The sequence below is a fragment of the Drosophila obscura genome, unplaced genomic scaffold (assembly GCF_018151105.1).
Source record: "Drosophila obscura isolate BZ-5 IFL unplaced genomic scaffold, ASM1815110v1 contig_206, whole genome shotgun sequence".
In the NCBI taxonomy this organism is placed as follows: domain Eukaryota; kingdom Metazoa; phylum Arthropoda; class Insecta; order Diptera; family Drosophilidae; genus Drosophila; species Drosophila obscura.
The window spans coordinates 38,849-55,832 of NW_024542797.1; the positions used below are offsets into that span (position 1 = coordinate 38,849).

Consider the following 16,984-nt stretch of genomic DNA (forward strand, 5'->3'; position numbering starts at 1 on the left):
TGACAGACAAAATGATTGTAATATATAGATTAAGGATAGTAAAATAAGAATGAAACCACCTGTTAAAAATAAGGCCAACAAGAAGCCAAGGCAACTGTAAGGAGTTCAGGAGCACTGGTCAGGATGGCCGAATTGTAGTAATATAAGTAGAGTACTGTAAATACTTAGAGAGACACCATTTAAATATTAAGGAGCGCGCGTAGGTATCGTTCACCAACTCGATACATGCAGCGGAGTTGCGAGTAGAATATATTAGAATAGATCGTAGAGATAATATCGATAGGGAAGGAAGCGGAGATCGTGATCGAGGCTGGACTTTTTGTTGGAATACGAGCGGCTGAAAACTCACGAAGCGGAATAAAAAAAAGATAAAACGAACTGATTTGTGCGGAGTTTTGTAATTCGTGTACCCCCCTACAGTAGTTTGTTATATTTCTGTATTTGTCTCTGAAATAAAAATGGCATGTTATTATTTGAAAAAAAAGTGTTTTTTTTTTTTTTTTTGATTAAATCATCGCATGGATGACAGGGGTTTGATCGCAGCTATGTTGCCACATTGATCAGGTACTGGTGTGTGACTTATTGTCCGATTATTCAGGTTCGGACGCTTGATGGGCCCAAGGTGTGTCTCCAGAATATGTGTTTAGTGAGATCTTGAATGTATTGTTTAAAAAAATTGTTTGTGAAAATTATATCTTTTTTGTAATTTTTTTAATATATATATATATATATTTTTTTTTTTTTATAACAGGCCTCCCCGTTGGCCTGCACAGACTTCCCTGTCAGCGAGCTTGACAGGCGTTAAAAGTCATTTCCCTATACTTTATTAATCTAAAATGATTTATCACAAAATGCTTAAAAGTCCATATTAGCGCTTTTTATAAACTGTGCCAGTTCTCTGATGTGGAGTGGCTCTTTTTTGATCAAGAGTTCATTTAGATCCTTATAATATTTAAAAATTCGATACTTACCCCTAAGACGGACGAATCTTTGGCATTTAAAAAGCAGATGTTCAGCGGATTCTGTGACATTACATGACTCACAGATATCCGAATCAATCGCTTTAATTTTGTATAGAAAGGCTTTATCGTACGTGTGTCCTGTCATCAGTCTGTTTATTGTCTTTATGCTTTTTGCATTCCATTTTAAATTATAGTGCCATGGTTTTTTGGGTATGTTTGGAAAGATTTCAATTAAACTGGTGCACTTGTTACTACATTTTTGTTTATACTCCTCGTTCCACTTGTGTTCTAAGGAGTTTTTAATTTCTCTTAAGGCTTCTTTCACACTAAATTGAATGTAAATGGTTTCCCCTTCTCGTATGGCGTCTTTTGCTGCCATATCAGCCTTTTCGTTTATCGTTACCCCTTTGTGCCCTGGAATCCATAGAATATCCAGTTTTTGCATGCCTGATGTGTCGATAATATTGTGAATGTCTCTTACTATGTATGAGTCTGTTTGTTTATTGTTTACTAGTTTTATCGCTCCTAGACCATCACAACAAATAACAGCTTTCTTGTATCCATTATTGGCACATATCTCACTCGCTTTTTTAATACCTATCAGTTCGGCCCCTACAGATGAAAGCCTATTTACTGTTCTATATTTATATATATTTCCACTGGGTAACTCTACAATTCCTATACCACACCTGTCCTGCGTGACCGATGCATCTGTGGACAGAATATTCCAGCCTTCTTTTGAATATTTTTCCAAGATTTCAGAGAATCTGGCTCTGATTTCCTCCCTCGAGTACTCTTCTTTGTTCTTTGTCATTTCTTTTTCTCTTACATTAATCTTTTTACAGTGTTTATAATTATCACAGCTTTGTGAATTGTCGAAGAAAGTTTTAAATTCTTCTAAGGTACAAGTGTAACTCGTCTTTGCTTTTGATAGTCTTATGCTATCGAACATCCTGGGATTCAGCTTCTTGACCTTGAAAAGTTCTTTGGCTGTAAGCCACTTAGCCCTGAAACTTGGAGGCATTATTCCCGCCAACACAAAGATTTCGTGCTTGCTTGTATCAGGAGGCACACCTACACATCTTCTCAGCACTCCTGCCTGTGCAATTTCCATGTCTTTGTTGGACCCAACTCCCATGTCAGAAAAGCTGGTAATTGCATATTCTTGCTTGCTTCTTATAAACGATTTGAAGATATTAACGCTAGTCTTAGGTTTCAGTCCCGACTTAATAGTTGTCGCTAATTGTATAAGCCTACTGCTTTTCCTAGTTACTTCTTTTACCATTTTTATATGACTGGTATTGGACATGTTAGAACTTATAAGCCTGCCTAGAAATAAAAAGCTTTTTTTCACTGGTATTAGAATATTATTAACTTCTATGTTCAGAGACCTTCCACCTTCCCTTCCCATGTTCATAATCACAGATTTGCTAGGATTGAAACTAAAACCCAGATCCCCACATAATAGGCTAAAATCGTTTAATTTGTTTTTCAGATTTGCAACTACAGCCGCATAGTTATACCCGTGTGACACCAATATAAAATCGTCGGCAAATTGCATAATTTGTGTGTTGCAGTCCCCTACCTGATGTAGTCTTTTGGTGTAGATATTAAAAAGTAGTGGTGAAAGACATGATCCCTGGGGTAATCCTCCTTGCACCACTTCTACTGCATCTCCCAGTCTTAGCAACCTAATGGACATGAAACTTATAATCCAGTCCACATACATTTTCGGAAAACTTTCATTTTCCATTAACATCTTTAAAAAATTCAAATTTACACAGTTGTAAGCGTTGTTTAGGTCAACAGCCGCTACTATCACATGCTCCTTGCTTTTTTTCCTTGTAGCTACCTCATTGATCACATCATTAATGCACATTGCAGCTGACTTATCCTTCTGATACGCATAAGACCTATAGGGTAGAATTTCGTTGTCCTGTATATATTTTTCAAGCTTGATTTTGATAATACTGTTAACTGTTTTAGCCAGGACCGATATTAAGGATATTGGTCGAAAATTTTTTATGTCTGATAGATCTTTGTTTTTTTTTTGGGATTGGCGTGATTTTAATCGTGCGCCACTCAGCTGGTACTTCACAGTTAGCAATTTTGTTGTTGTAGAATTTGACTAATTCTGCCTTAGTGTCCCTGTTTAATGCGTTGAGCATCTCATAAGTGATCTTGTCAAAGCCTCCTGATGTTTTTTTGTTTCGACCTAGGACCATTTCTAGATCTTCAAGAGCAAATTTTGGATTCTCGTTTTCTTTTGATGCATGCATAGTGGCATCAATGCTTCTGGCTTCAGCAGGTACTTGTTCTTTTAGCCATTCTAAGTACGACCCAGCTTTTTCTAAATCAAATTGTTCTTGAGTTTCTATGTTGCAATTTTTAAGGTTAGCTAGAAACTTCCAGGCTTCCCTAGTATTTGCCTTCACATTGAGCTCTGTTAGTTTCCTGGCGTAGCTAGTTTTCTTTGCAATTTTGACTGCCTTCTTCCATTTGATTTTTAGATCTACTGTCTTGCAATAATTCTGAAAAGCTGGCTCCGAGCATGCCTTTTTTTGGGCCTCAGAGAATTCGTTAAATAGTTTGGCTAACCTCTCATCCCACCATAACTTTGGCCATTTGTTGTCAACTTCAAAGGTAGCAGCATTGATTTCATGTTGCATACATTTGGCTAAGTCTCCTATGTTTTTTTTTATATCTATTTTTCCCAGTTTTTTAATTAGTTTGTTTTTAGCTAGAAACTTACTTAGCTTTTTTCCTCTTCCAATCAATTCAAAACTTATAGGGTGGTGGTGACTGCCTCCCAGAAACAGTTTCTCACAATTCCAATTCTGAACTTTAATACCCTTTACAAAAGTGAGATCCAAGACGGACCCTGCAATTGAATCTATATTTCTCCTACATGTAGGACATCGATAATTTACCAGAGCATATACTGCATTGTTCATCGCTTGCTTTAAAAAAGCCCCTTTTCTACTATTTATTGTGTCACCAAAACCTATGTGTCTAGCGTTAAAATCCCCTGCCACAATTGCATTTTCAAAGGGGTCTAATTTTTCCAGAAGGTTATTTATAGCTTGCTTAAAGGTTTCAATCGATGTTGTTGGTTCAAAATATATGGAAGCGATAAAAAGATTTAGTTTATTATGGGTAGTACTTGCAATAACAATGTCCTGATCAGATTCATAGGTTATCTTTTTCATTTTAAGATCGTTTCTATAAGCGATCGCTACGCCTCCATAGCCATCATCTCTGTATTTTTCAATTAATTTGAAATTTGCTAATTTCCTGAAGCTGAGATCGTGAGAAAAAACTTCAGCCAGAATGGCAATACTGAAGTCTCCATTATTTAAAAAAAATTCGAGATCATTTTTGTTTGCTTTTATCGATTGAATATTATGCTGTAAGCACTTCATATTCACGTCGAGACTTTAAACTTTTCTCATTTTCTTCTGTTGGTGTCCTATATTTCCTTTGTGGTATTTTCGTTGTATTTTCGTTGGTATTGTTGTAATTTTTGGACATATTTCTTATGCCACTTACTGAACTGAACTGCGACAACATACTTATAACCTGCTGGATAGTAAATTTGTTTTCTTCTAAATTCTGATAACCAGCGACCGGTATATGGTCACTAGTATCGTTTGTATAAGCTTCTAGCTGAAAATGTGGTTTTTGTATGGGAATGGTTGGTCTTTGAATTACTCTGCTAGCATAACTATGCTTTTTGAGTATTTCATTGGCTTTGATATTTTTATTTTGAATATTTTCCTCGGTTCTGTCTAATTTGGGAAAATTAACCTCATAATTTTCCATCTGTGAATAATTCTGATGGACTGAATACGTATTTAGCACTTCCTTTCTTGCTATTTTCTTTATTGTCATAATCTTATTTTATGTCATTTTCTTTTTCCCATACTGGGCAAACAAATCTGTCACTGGCTGAATGATTCTTCTCATTGCATAAAATGCACTTTAGAACCGTGCATGTTCCGATGCAATCTCCCACTCCACATTTGGTGCACCTTCTCGCCGATTTGCATCTGGCCGAAGTGTGCCCAATTCTGCCACAGTTAAAGCACTGACGTATTTTTGGAATATATTGATATACCTTCATGCTGCATATCCCGAAAAGTGAGATCTTTTCTGGAATGTCGGCACCCTCAAACCCGATTTTTACCGTCTCGGTTGGTATGAACTTAAATTCTGAGTTGGTATCATCCATCAACATTTTTTCCCTCCTTGCAAATCTTTCTAGGGATTTTATCGCGATACTAGACATTATATTCTCCCTGATTTCCTCATTCGAAAAACCTAGTGGAACAGCTTTGATTATACCAAAGGATTCCACATAATTCCGTGGTATAAATGCTACTATATTCATCTTTTTCAAATCGCTATTTTTAACCAGAGTGTTTGCGTCAGTAAAATTTGAGAAATATATTTTGTATAAGGTCGGAGCCAGCGAAACAATTTCTTTAATACCTTTAATTTTCAGATGTCTAATTTTCTCAAAGAGAAATAATCCATTTTTGGTATTTTTATTTTCGAACTTAACACAATTCTTTGTTGATATCAGCACTGCTGCATCACCCTTATGACTATCTCCATACAAAACTATTTCTTTTTCAAAGCTATTTGTCGATGCAAAAACTTCCGATACATTTTTGGTTTTTTGTCCAGCAGCCATAATACTCATTTCAGTGTTTTCAGTATTTGTGATGTTTGAGTTAAAGGTCACACTCTCAAAACTGTCTGTCATGTCTTCTGCATCTGTATGTGTGTCACTTATGTCTTTTTCAGCCTCTTCATATGTATTAGTGTACTCGTTTGTTCGCTTTTTTTTTAACCTAGGATGCGTCTTTCTTTAGACTGTCCAAAAAGTCTTCTTTCAAGGATGGGCTTAAAACGTTTATTTTTCTATCATAGTCAGTTTTGGAATGTCTTTTATTGCTGTTAAGTGTCTGGTCCGGAGGTTTCATTTTTACTGACGCCGTGTTACCGGCGTCCGCCATTTTCGCTGGTTTAACCAGCTTGCCAAAAACTCACCCACCACAGGGAAAGAATTCAAGTTTTCTTTTGATGAATTGATATATCTTTGATTTTGCCACAGGCAAAACACGCGTTTGACCCTGAAAAAATTTGTTTGAATCACTTTTTTTATGCCTTTCGCAAATCACTATGAAAATGGCAGCACAGAACAAAAAACACGACCGGTCTCACTCGCTGCTGAAAAGGAAGTGAAAAAAAAAAAAAGTGTTTGTAAATCTAACTATAACTATGGTTTTGACTTTACAGATTCAAGGCCAGATTTGCCATCGCATTGGATCATTGCAACCTATAGAAGATGCACAGCATAAATTCTTTCAAATATACTTCATGGGCAATATGGAAGAACAACTTGACCGGCGTCAAGGGATCAACACAGCTACGAAAAGAGCAATTCTCCAAGATCTACAGCAAATGCTTCAAGAACATCATGCATTGGTCAGGCTGTTCAAGACTGCTTTAGAGCGCATGCCAAGTGATGACTATAAAGTTGTGATCAGAGCAGATAAAAGACCAGCTGGAACACATGAACGCACATTTAATGCTCCAACAATCGATGAAGTGGCAATCCTGATTGTTGGTGAAAACTTGGAAACACGTGATATTGTACTTACATGACGCAATACTGGGCAACTACAAAGAATATATGAAACACACCGCTCATATGACGCGTTACAATACCCGCCGATGTTTTGGCAAGGAGACGATGGATATAACTTTAATATCAAAATGATTAATCCATTGAATGGTAAGATCAATATTGTTGTTTTCATTTTAACTTGATATACATTTTATTCTGTTTGCTTTTAGTACTCAAAAAAAGTTGTAATTTCTAATTTAGTAGAGAGTAGCTGTAAGAGTCGTTAACCTATTACGGGTTCTAAAATACAATTTTTACTGCATTTGTTTCAGGTGAGGAAACTACCAAGAAGGTTAGTTCGTGAAAATTCTGTCAATTATTTGTTGCGATTTCGTCGACTGCTTCAACAATATTGCGTTGACATGTACGTTAAAATCGAAACGGAGCGTCTGACTTTCATTCGGTTGAATCAAGCTAAATTGCGTTCGGAAGAGTATATCCATTTACGCGATGCAATTAGCACAGAAGGAGATTCAGAAAATGTTGGACGATTGACTATTTTACCGGCGACATACATAGGTAGCCCGCGTCATTTGCATGAATATGCGCAAGATGCAATGACATATGTTCGTCATTATGGTCGGCCAGATCTATTCATTACATTTACATGTAATCCGAAATGGATAGAAATTATTCAATTGCTGCTTCCCGGACAAACATCAAGTGATCGACACGACATCACCGCACGTGTTTACAGGCAAAAAATTCGGTCACTAATGAATTACATTGTTAAGCAACGCGTCTTTGGGAATACTCGATGCTGGATGTATTCAATCGAATGGCAAAAACGAGGCCTACCGCATGCTCATATTCTGATTTGGTTAGTCGAAAGAATTCGGCCAGATCAAATAGATGACATCATATGTGCGGAGATTCCTGCTCCTGAAACCGATCCAGACCTACATGATGTTGTAGTCACGAATATGATTCATGGACCGTGGATCGTGGACTATCAACCGACAATCACCGTGCATGGTCGACGGCAAGTGTTCCAAACGGTATCCACGAAAATTGACGGCAGAGACCATTACAGGCAACGATGGTTATCCATTGTATCGGCGTCGATCACCCGATGATAATGGTAGAACTATCACAACTAAAGTGAAAGGAAACGATTTCGTAGTTGACCACAGTTGGATTGTTCCATATTTGCCACTTCTTTCCAAAACATTCAAAGCACATTGTAATGTTGAGTATTGCAATTCGGTCAAGTCAATTAAATACATTTGCAAATATGTCACGAAAGGGAGCGACAAGGCGATGAACATGTAAAATGTCTTCTTCGTCCTAGAAGATCTAATCTTTCCCAGCGAAGCCGTAATGCAACACTTATAACTCGAGAACGGCTGGACCGATTGCCATGGTTTTTGACTTGTTGGATTTGTTTCCGTCCCGAATAGCAGAATACATCTTAAAAACAATGAAAACTCGATATGTGTAATGAATACTTAATCATTTCAATAGATGCTGATTTGTTTATTACATGTCAAATATTTGTTGTCCAATCCTGTCAAATAGTGTAACAACTATTTTTTTTTTTTGGAGCTTATGGCCTGGTTGCTGAGACCTTTAAGCCACAACTTTATATTTTTCGGAAGACATCATGTGTGCGTTCAGAAATTTATTTTTTGTAAAATGTCTTCAAAGTTCAGGTACTGTTATATTTGTTTGTTTTAGACATTCATTTTCGAAAATTATTTATTAATTATTTAATTTTTAATTCCCGAAAATAATACCTAAGATTTATTCTACAGTAAAAACATAAAATCATCGGAAAGGAACGGAATTTAGGGAATAAAAAAATCAGTTTGGTGGTTTTATGCGAGTGCACATTTTAATAACAATGCCGCGTCCTAGAAGATCTAATCTTTCCCAGCGAAGCCGTAATGCAATTATGCAACGGAATATCGCGAGTCAATTATCTGATGGAGAACGAGAAATTGCACGAGAACAGCGCCGCGTTGGTATGGAGCAAAGAATAAGGCCCTTCTTTCGTGCTTCTCAAACACAAGAGCAAAGAGAGGCAGAACGTGAAACGGCTAGGTTAGAAACGAGAAATCATCGAGCTTATCGTACAGGTGAACAGAGGAATAATCTTCGAAGTGCAAGAAGAAATGGTTCAAGTATTGATTTGAATCGAGCAGCGTTTCTGTATGATTGCACCATCGACTACAGCTTGCATCGTTTAGTTTGCATTGGACGCATCCAATGGACGTTGTTTTCCAGCATTGTGGAGCAATGAAGTTTGCTGGTGAAACGCCTGGTTTGTGCTGCCATAGTGGTAAAGTGAAATTGCCATTATTGGTCCCGCCACCAGAGCCATTGTGCTCCCTGCTTTATGGCGAAACGCTAGAATCACGACAATTATCTGGCGAACATTCAAAAATACAATGTCTGTTTTCAAATGACTTAATTTGGGGCGGAAATTATCGAAGAACACGGATATAATCCGACATTTAAGGTAATTTACGTTAATTTACAGATAAATTTCCATTACCTAGAATTGATGATATTTTGGATCAACTAGGTAGAGAAAAATACTTCTCTTGCCTTGATTTAATGTCAGGTTTTCATCAAATTGAACTAGAAGAAAGTTCACGTAATATAACGTCTTTTTCAACAAGCAATGGCTCATATCGCTTCACGCGACTACCTTTTGGTTTAAAAATAGCGCCAAATTCATTTCAGAGAATGATGACTATTGCATTCTCTGGACTTGAATCTTCGCAAGCGTTCCTATATATGGACAATCTTATAGTCATTGGTTGTTCTGAAAAACATATGCTCGAAAACTTACAAGATATTTTTGAGGTATGTAGGAAACACAACCTTAAGTTACATCTACAAAAATGTTCATTTTTTATGCATGAAGTGACCTTTCTCGGTCATAAATGCACAGATAAAGGAATCTTGCCTGATGACAAAAAATATAACGTCATCAAAAACTATCCAGTCCCGCATGACGCGGACAGCGCTAGACGATTCGTTGCATTTTGTTGGTCGATTGACTATTTTACCGGCGACATACATAGGTAGCCCGCGTCATTTGCATGAATATGCGCAAGATGCAATGACATATGTTCGTCATTATGGTCGGCCAGATCTATTCATTACATTTACATGTAATCCGAAATGGATAGAAATTATTCAATTGCTGCTTCCCGGACAAACATCAAGTGATCGACACGACATCACCGCACGTGTTTACAGGCAAAAAATTCGGTCACTAATGAATTACATTGTTAAGCAACACGTCTTTGGGAATACTCGATGCTGGATGTATTCAATCGAATGGCAAAAACGAGGCCTACCGCATGCTCACATTCTGATTTGGTTAGTCGAAAGAATTCGGCCAGATCAAATAGATGACATCATATGTGCGGAGATTCCTGCTCGTGAAACCGATCCAGACCTACATGATGTTGTAGTCACGAATATGATTCATGGACCGTGTGGCACTATCAACCGACAATCACCGTGCATGGTCGACGGCAAGTGTTCCAAACGGTATCCACGAAAATTGACGGCAGAGACCATTACAGGCAACGATGATAATGGTAGAACTATCACAACTAAAGTGAAAGGAAACGATTTCGTAGTTGACAACAGTTGGATTGTTCCATATTCGCCACTTCTTTCCAAAACATTCAAAGCACATTGTAATGTTGAGTATTGCAATTGCAATTCAAGTCAATTAAATACATTTGCAAATATGTCACGAAAGGGAGCGACAAGGCCATGAACATGTAAAATGTCTTCTTCGTCCTAGAAGATCTAATCTTTCCCAGCGAAGCCGTAATGCAACACTTATAACTCGAGAACGGCTGGACCGATTTCCATGGTTTTTGACTTGTTGGATTTGTTTCCGTCCCGAATAGCAGAATACATCTTAAAAACAATGAAAACTCGATATGTGTAATGAATACTTAATCATTTCAATAGATGCTGATTTGTTTATTACATGTCAAACATTTGTTGTCCAATCCTGTCAAATAGTGTAACAACTATTTTTTTTTTTTGGAGCTTATGGCCTGGTTGCTGAGACCTTTAAGCCACAACTTTATTTTTTTCGGAAGACATCATGTGTGCGTTCAGAAATTTATTTTTTGTAAAATGTCTTCAAAGTTCAGGTACTGTTATATTTGTTTGTTTTAGACATTCATTTTCGAAAATTATTTATTAATTATTTAATTTTAAATTCCCGAAAATAATACCTAAGATTTATTCTACAGTAAAAACATAAAATCATCGGAAAGGAACGGAATTTAGGGAATAAAAAAATCAGTTTGGTGGTTTTATGCGAGTGCACATTTTAATAACAATGCCGCGTCCTAGAAGATCTAATCTTTCCCAGCGAAGCCGTAATGCAATTAGGCAACGGAATATCGCGAGTCAATTATCTGATGGAGAACGAGAAATTGCACGAGAACAGCGCCGCGTTGGTATGGAGCAAAGAAGGGCCTTAATTCGTGCTTCTCAAACACAAGAGCAAAGAGAGGCAGCACGTGAAACGGCTAGGTTAGAAACGAGAAATCATCGAGCTTATCGTACAGGTGAACTGTTAGTGTTCATATTCACCTAGCAAAGAGGCAGAGGGTTACTAATCCGGCTCAAATGACCGAATTCTATAATTTCCGTCAACCAAACCTTGCACCACGTATGCACAGGCTTTATGTTTATTTTTGGTCGTCGTTGGGTTATTTCTTATAAACCAACAAGAATTTATAGTGCACCGACAACTTCTTTTTATTCAATTTTTATTTTTTACAGCTTCGTCAATCTTTATACACCACAATTTTCAGTCGACATCTAGATAATGACTGCCAACTCATCTTAAATCAAAAATATACATAATGTGTTGACTTCGGTCACACTTACAAAATATCCGATATTCGTTGTACGGTACAAGAAGGGTTAAATTCAAAATTATATATTTCTTTTCGCAACATTCTCCTCCCAAGTATTGCAGCAACTAATTATTCAATTATGAATAGCAGCAATACTTAACAATGTCGGGTTACACATTCGTCTTAACGACCTATAGGTCGTTTATAAATTGTATCTTTTATCTTAACATCTACAATACGAACGCATCCATCCGTAGCTTGATATGTCTTTACAATAATGCCCTTAGGCCAAATATTTCTAGGTAAATCAGAATCTGTTATCAAAACAACGTCACCTTTTGTCCATTTACGACTGTATAAAAGATATTGTCTATATTCTTTTCTCCATTTTAACTAAAACATATCGGCCAGTCTTTGAGACGCCTTCCACATATTTAACACTTTCAAATCTGCCTCAGTGGCTGTTGAATAAAATGAATCCCTAAAATCGGGTCCAATTAAAATGTCGTTTGGAGTCAATGGTACCGAGTCCATGGAGTCGGATGGTACATACAACAGTGGTCGGCTATTAATCATATGCTCAATTTCACAAAACAATGTTTTCAATGTGTATTCTTTAGGAAATCTTTCTTTCAGTAGAAAGCATAAATACTTTTTTACAGCTTGTACAAGTCTTTCCCAGGCTCCTCCCATATGCGGACTCAAGGGTGGATTAAAAAACCATGAACAATTTTTGGTGGTCAGAAACTGCAACAATTCATCTTTGGGCCAGTCAGTTATAACTTCTTGAATTTCTTTGCTTGCTCTTTTAAAATTTGTTCCATTATCCGAATACATTTCAATTGGAAAACCACGTCGACAACCAAACTGACGAAATAAATGCATAAATGCGTTGCATGAAAGGTCTTCGGCTACCTCAAGATGTACTGCGCGAGAGGCCATACATGTAAATATTACACCATATCGCTTGACATGACTCCTGTTTACTGTTATTTCTATCGGACCAAAATAATCTACGCCCACTTTTAAAAATGCTCTCTCCGTTGGTTCTATCCTACATTTTGGAAGTTGCCCTATTATAGCTTTGTGTGGCTGTCCTCTTTTGTTTTTGCAATACTGGCAATTACGTATAATTTTTTTTAGTGTATTTCGACACTTTGTGATCCAAAATTTATGTCTAAGATTTGATAGAACTGTCTCTACCCCAATATGACAATTTTTTTGATGATAATGGTATACTAAAAGATTTGTGATCGGGTGATCTTTGCTTAGAACAATGGGATTTTTCGAGTTGAAGTCATAGTCGCTGTCATTAAGATTGTCCAGTCTACCTTTGAGTCTAATTAAGCCGTCATCTGACATTTTGAATAGTAGTGATTTTAAACTACTTGAATTATCAACAGATTCACCTTTGGTCAATTTTTCAACTTCACGTTGATAATTATCAAGTTGCATTTTTTTAAATATTAAAATTTCTGCCCTATCTATTTCCTTGGCTGTCAGTTCCTTACAATTTTGTCTCTTGAGCTTTAAATGGTCTACATATCGTAGTGTCCAAGCTGTGGTTGCAACCAGTTCGAGAATCGAAGAACGTCTGGTAAGTCAATATCATTTCTCAGATGCGAAGTGACATTAACATACTCTTTGTCAATTGGATCGATATCCTGTGACCCAACTGAAATCTTTCCTACTGGCCAGTGATCACTATTATTATGCAAAAACTGTGGACCTGTCAACCACAAATTGTTGTTTGTAAAATCTATTTTAGTGATTTTGGTTGCCTCATCGGCTGGGTTTAATTTCGATGGAACATACTTCCAATCTCCTACATTTGATATCTCCTGTATTTCTCCTAAGCGTTGGGAAACAAAGGTTTTGAAGCGTTTGCTGCTCGACTTGAGCCAATACATAACAATTTCCGAGTCTGTCCATAAATGCGTTCTGCCTATTTTTAAATTCAAAGTTTCTTTAATCATTTTATTCATTCTTGCTCCCAATAAAGCTCCTTGTAATTCCAACCGCGGAATTGACATTGGTTTGAGTGGTGCTACACGTGACTTTGCAGCTATTAAACTACATTCAATTTTGTCGTCAATTTGGAATCGTACGTATGCGCATGATGCATAAGCATATTTGGAAGCATCGCAAAATATATGCAATTGTACTTCACAGTCATTTATTGGAAGTTTTGTCATAAGTCTTGGTACACTGAAGTTACTAATTTTATCAAACGAATTACTTAGCTCTTTCCACAAATCAAAATGTTCATCTATGATAGGGTCGTCCCAGTTGATGCCACTATCCCAGATTGCCTGTAACAGTATTTTATTCGATATGAGCAAATTGGAAAGAAATCCGAGAGGATCAAAAATTGACATCGTAATCTTAAGGACTTCACGTTTCGTCGGTCGCCTTTCCAATTTCAAAATTTCACTAAGAGATTTTGTAAAGTTTAAGTTATAAGCAAGACTGTCTTTTTCATAATCCCACATCAGGCCTAAAACACGCTCTTCTGTTAAATTTTTAATCTTTTTGGGAGATATCGATTTTTTGTGGCATTTTGTCGGGCTTATATGGTCTAAAACCTCAGAAGAGTTTGAAATCCAGTTGCACATTTCAAACCCTCCTTGCTGATGTACATATGTAACATCTTTAATCAGTTGTATGGCACTGATAATGTCATCTGCTCCTCCCAAGTAGTCGTCCATGTAATGTTTTTCTATTATGTCTTGACAGGCTTTAGGGTATTCTTTCTTAAAGTCACTTGCATTACGATTCCTAACTTGTTGTGCAATACTTGGACTGCATTTAGCTCCAAAAAATAAAACTTGTATTTCATAGACGTCTGGTATACCTTGTCGCCTATTTTCACGCCACAAAATTCTCTGGGCTGGTCGATCTATCTGCTGAACTTTTATTTGTAGAAACATTTCTTTTATGTCACCTACAAAAACAATTTTGTGTTCACGGAAATTCATGAGAACAGATGACAATTGATTGTAAAGGTCAGGTCCTGATAGCAAAAAATCATTGAGGCAATACCCATGACTCCTAGATGCAGCGTCAAACACAATTCTCAACTTATCTGGCTTATTTACATTTTGTACGCCAAAATGGGGAAGATAATAAGTCACAGGTGACTGAACATCTAGTTCAGACAAGTCCAATTTTTTTATATATCCTTTTAAAATATGTGATTTAATTGTTTCTTCATATTTATTTCCATATATAGGGTTTTTGTCAATTTTCCTTTCACAGGCCATTAGTCTAGAATACGCATTGTTGTAACTCTCTGGAAGTCGTATATCTTCTTGTTTCCAAAACAAACCGCATTCGAATCCTTCTTCTACGCGCTTTAGAGATTTGTCTACAATTTCTAAGCACCTTTTGTCGTCAAGTGACAAGGGATAGTCGTTCTGAACAGTTAATTCGCTCTCGATTGACCAGTAAGATTTGACGAGGTTATGTAAAACATCCAAATCATCACATTCCTGGTCTTTTAAAACTTGGTTGCTGATATGAAAAGAATAATTGGATTCAATTCTCTGTCTGTCTGGTGCTACTACTCCATGAATAACCCAGCCCAGCAAGGTTTTGCTCGCGACTGGTCCATTAAATGCTTCGTAATGTAGTTTGCGTGAAACTATAAGAGACCAGTTGTCCTGTCCTATCAACATTTTTGGATGTGCCTTTTCGTATGAACAGTCAATGAAGTTTTTCAAAAATTTTAAATTGTCGGTCATTTCGTCTATTTTCAGAGTTTGTAAAGGTAAGTTTAGATTCGAGATTGTTTTAATTTTTCTCATAGTGAAAGTTTTAGCACCTTGACTTTTACCCTTGATCTGTACACTGACCATTTTTGAATCTTCCTGTTCGTAGACTTCACTATTGGTCCATTGCATCTTTAATGGTCTGATTGGGCCATCCAGTCCTAAGTCATTGGCTACTTGTTCGTCTAACAAGGATATAGTCGATGCTTCGTCAAGAAGTGCATACGTGTCAATTGTCTTTTTGGGTCCGATCAAACAAATAGGTACTACTTTTAACAAAACTTTGGTCTGCCCTTCATAAATATTACAATTGCTTTCTATTTTTGAGTTCCACTGATCAATATAGTTTGGCTTATCTGGTTGATTTTCTTGACGGTTAGCTTTATCTTTGTGTAACAAATTGTTATGATTATAACTGCAATTATTTATTTTGCATTGCTTTTTGCGTCTACAATCTTTCATCAAGTGGTTTTTACCCAGACAAGATATACACAAGCTATTTTGAGACACATGCTCCCATCGTTTGTCAATATGTAAGTCTTTAAATTTTCCACATGTCGTAACATAATGATCAGTCGATTTACAATAATTACAGAATCCTTTTCTATATTCTTTGGTTGCATTATTTGGATGATTTGTAACTGTTAAAGTACTATCTTTGGACTTATGCTGCCCCAGGCCTATCATGGTTGCAGCCCTAATGGTTTCACTTAGCCATGCTTGAAAAACTATTATTTTTGGCTCAGCTGATCTAGATTTTTGAAAGTGTTTCATAAATGCAATTCGCTGTGACAAAGGTAATTTTTCCAATATTTCGTCAAGTAACAACGGGTTACGAATATGATCTAAATCTTCGATGGACAACAATGTATGAATTAGATTTGTAATTATATCATAAAATGAGATTAGTCGTTCATATTTATCGTCTTTTATATATGGAAAATTCTTAATTTTATCAATCAGTTGTCTTATAATATGACTCGAGTCGCCAAATCTCTCTTTTAAGATTTCTATTATCGTCAACACATTATCTGGTAACAACAAAAGAGATTGTACACATTCTTTGGCACGACCTGCTAATGCTTTTCTTAGACGACTTATGTTTTCATAGTTGCTAAATTTACATGCGTTTGTACTATTTTCAAATTCGGAATAAAATATGGGCCATTCTAATGGATCCCCTGCAAATGTCGGTAGGTCTTGTTTTATTGTCTGCCTTGCCATGAATGTTTCCACATCCTTATTATTTCCTGACTTATTAAGACTTTCATTTTCAAATTTAAGCTTACGTGTTGTGCTAACCCACTCACTTGTACGGATCTCAGCGTATTTGCCATCATTGTCGTCGCCGTGGTCGATGTCATTTTCTTTTTCTTCTTCTTGTAGCTGCATCTCAAGCAGCTCTTGTTCCAGGTCCAGATGTTTTTGTTGAAGTGCCAGCTGTTGGCGCTGCTGCTCCTGTGTCGCAATTTGCTGGGCAAGCTGCTGCTGTTTTGTATTCAAATCCAGTTGTTTCATCAAATTTTGCACCTTAGACGATGTGCGTGAGTTTTGGCTACTTTTGGTTGTACGTGGTGATCGGCCTCCTTCGGACTGCTTGTCTGCAGCCTTTTTGATTACGTTGGATTCCATCGGTGTTGATGCCGCTACCTTTGACCTTGTCCTCGGCTTGATAGTAGCATCCATTTCCACTTGCGGTGTCTTGTCGGG

General features: G+C 36.9%; 1 long non-coding RNA gene across 1 annotated transcript; it reads left to right on the forward strand.

Moving 5' to 3' along the window:
- Positions 1–434: 434 nt before the first annotated feature.
- Positions 435–8,013, forward strand: LOC121404476. Its single transcript, XR_005968026.1, has 3 exons — positions 435–484; positions 6,267–6,765; positions 6,930–8,013. It is a non-coding gene; the product is annotated as an uncharacterized LOC121404476 (long non-coding RNA).
- The last annotated feature ends 8,971 nt before the right edge of the window (positions 8,014–16,984 follow it).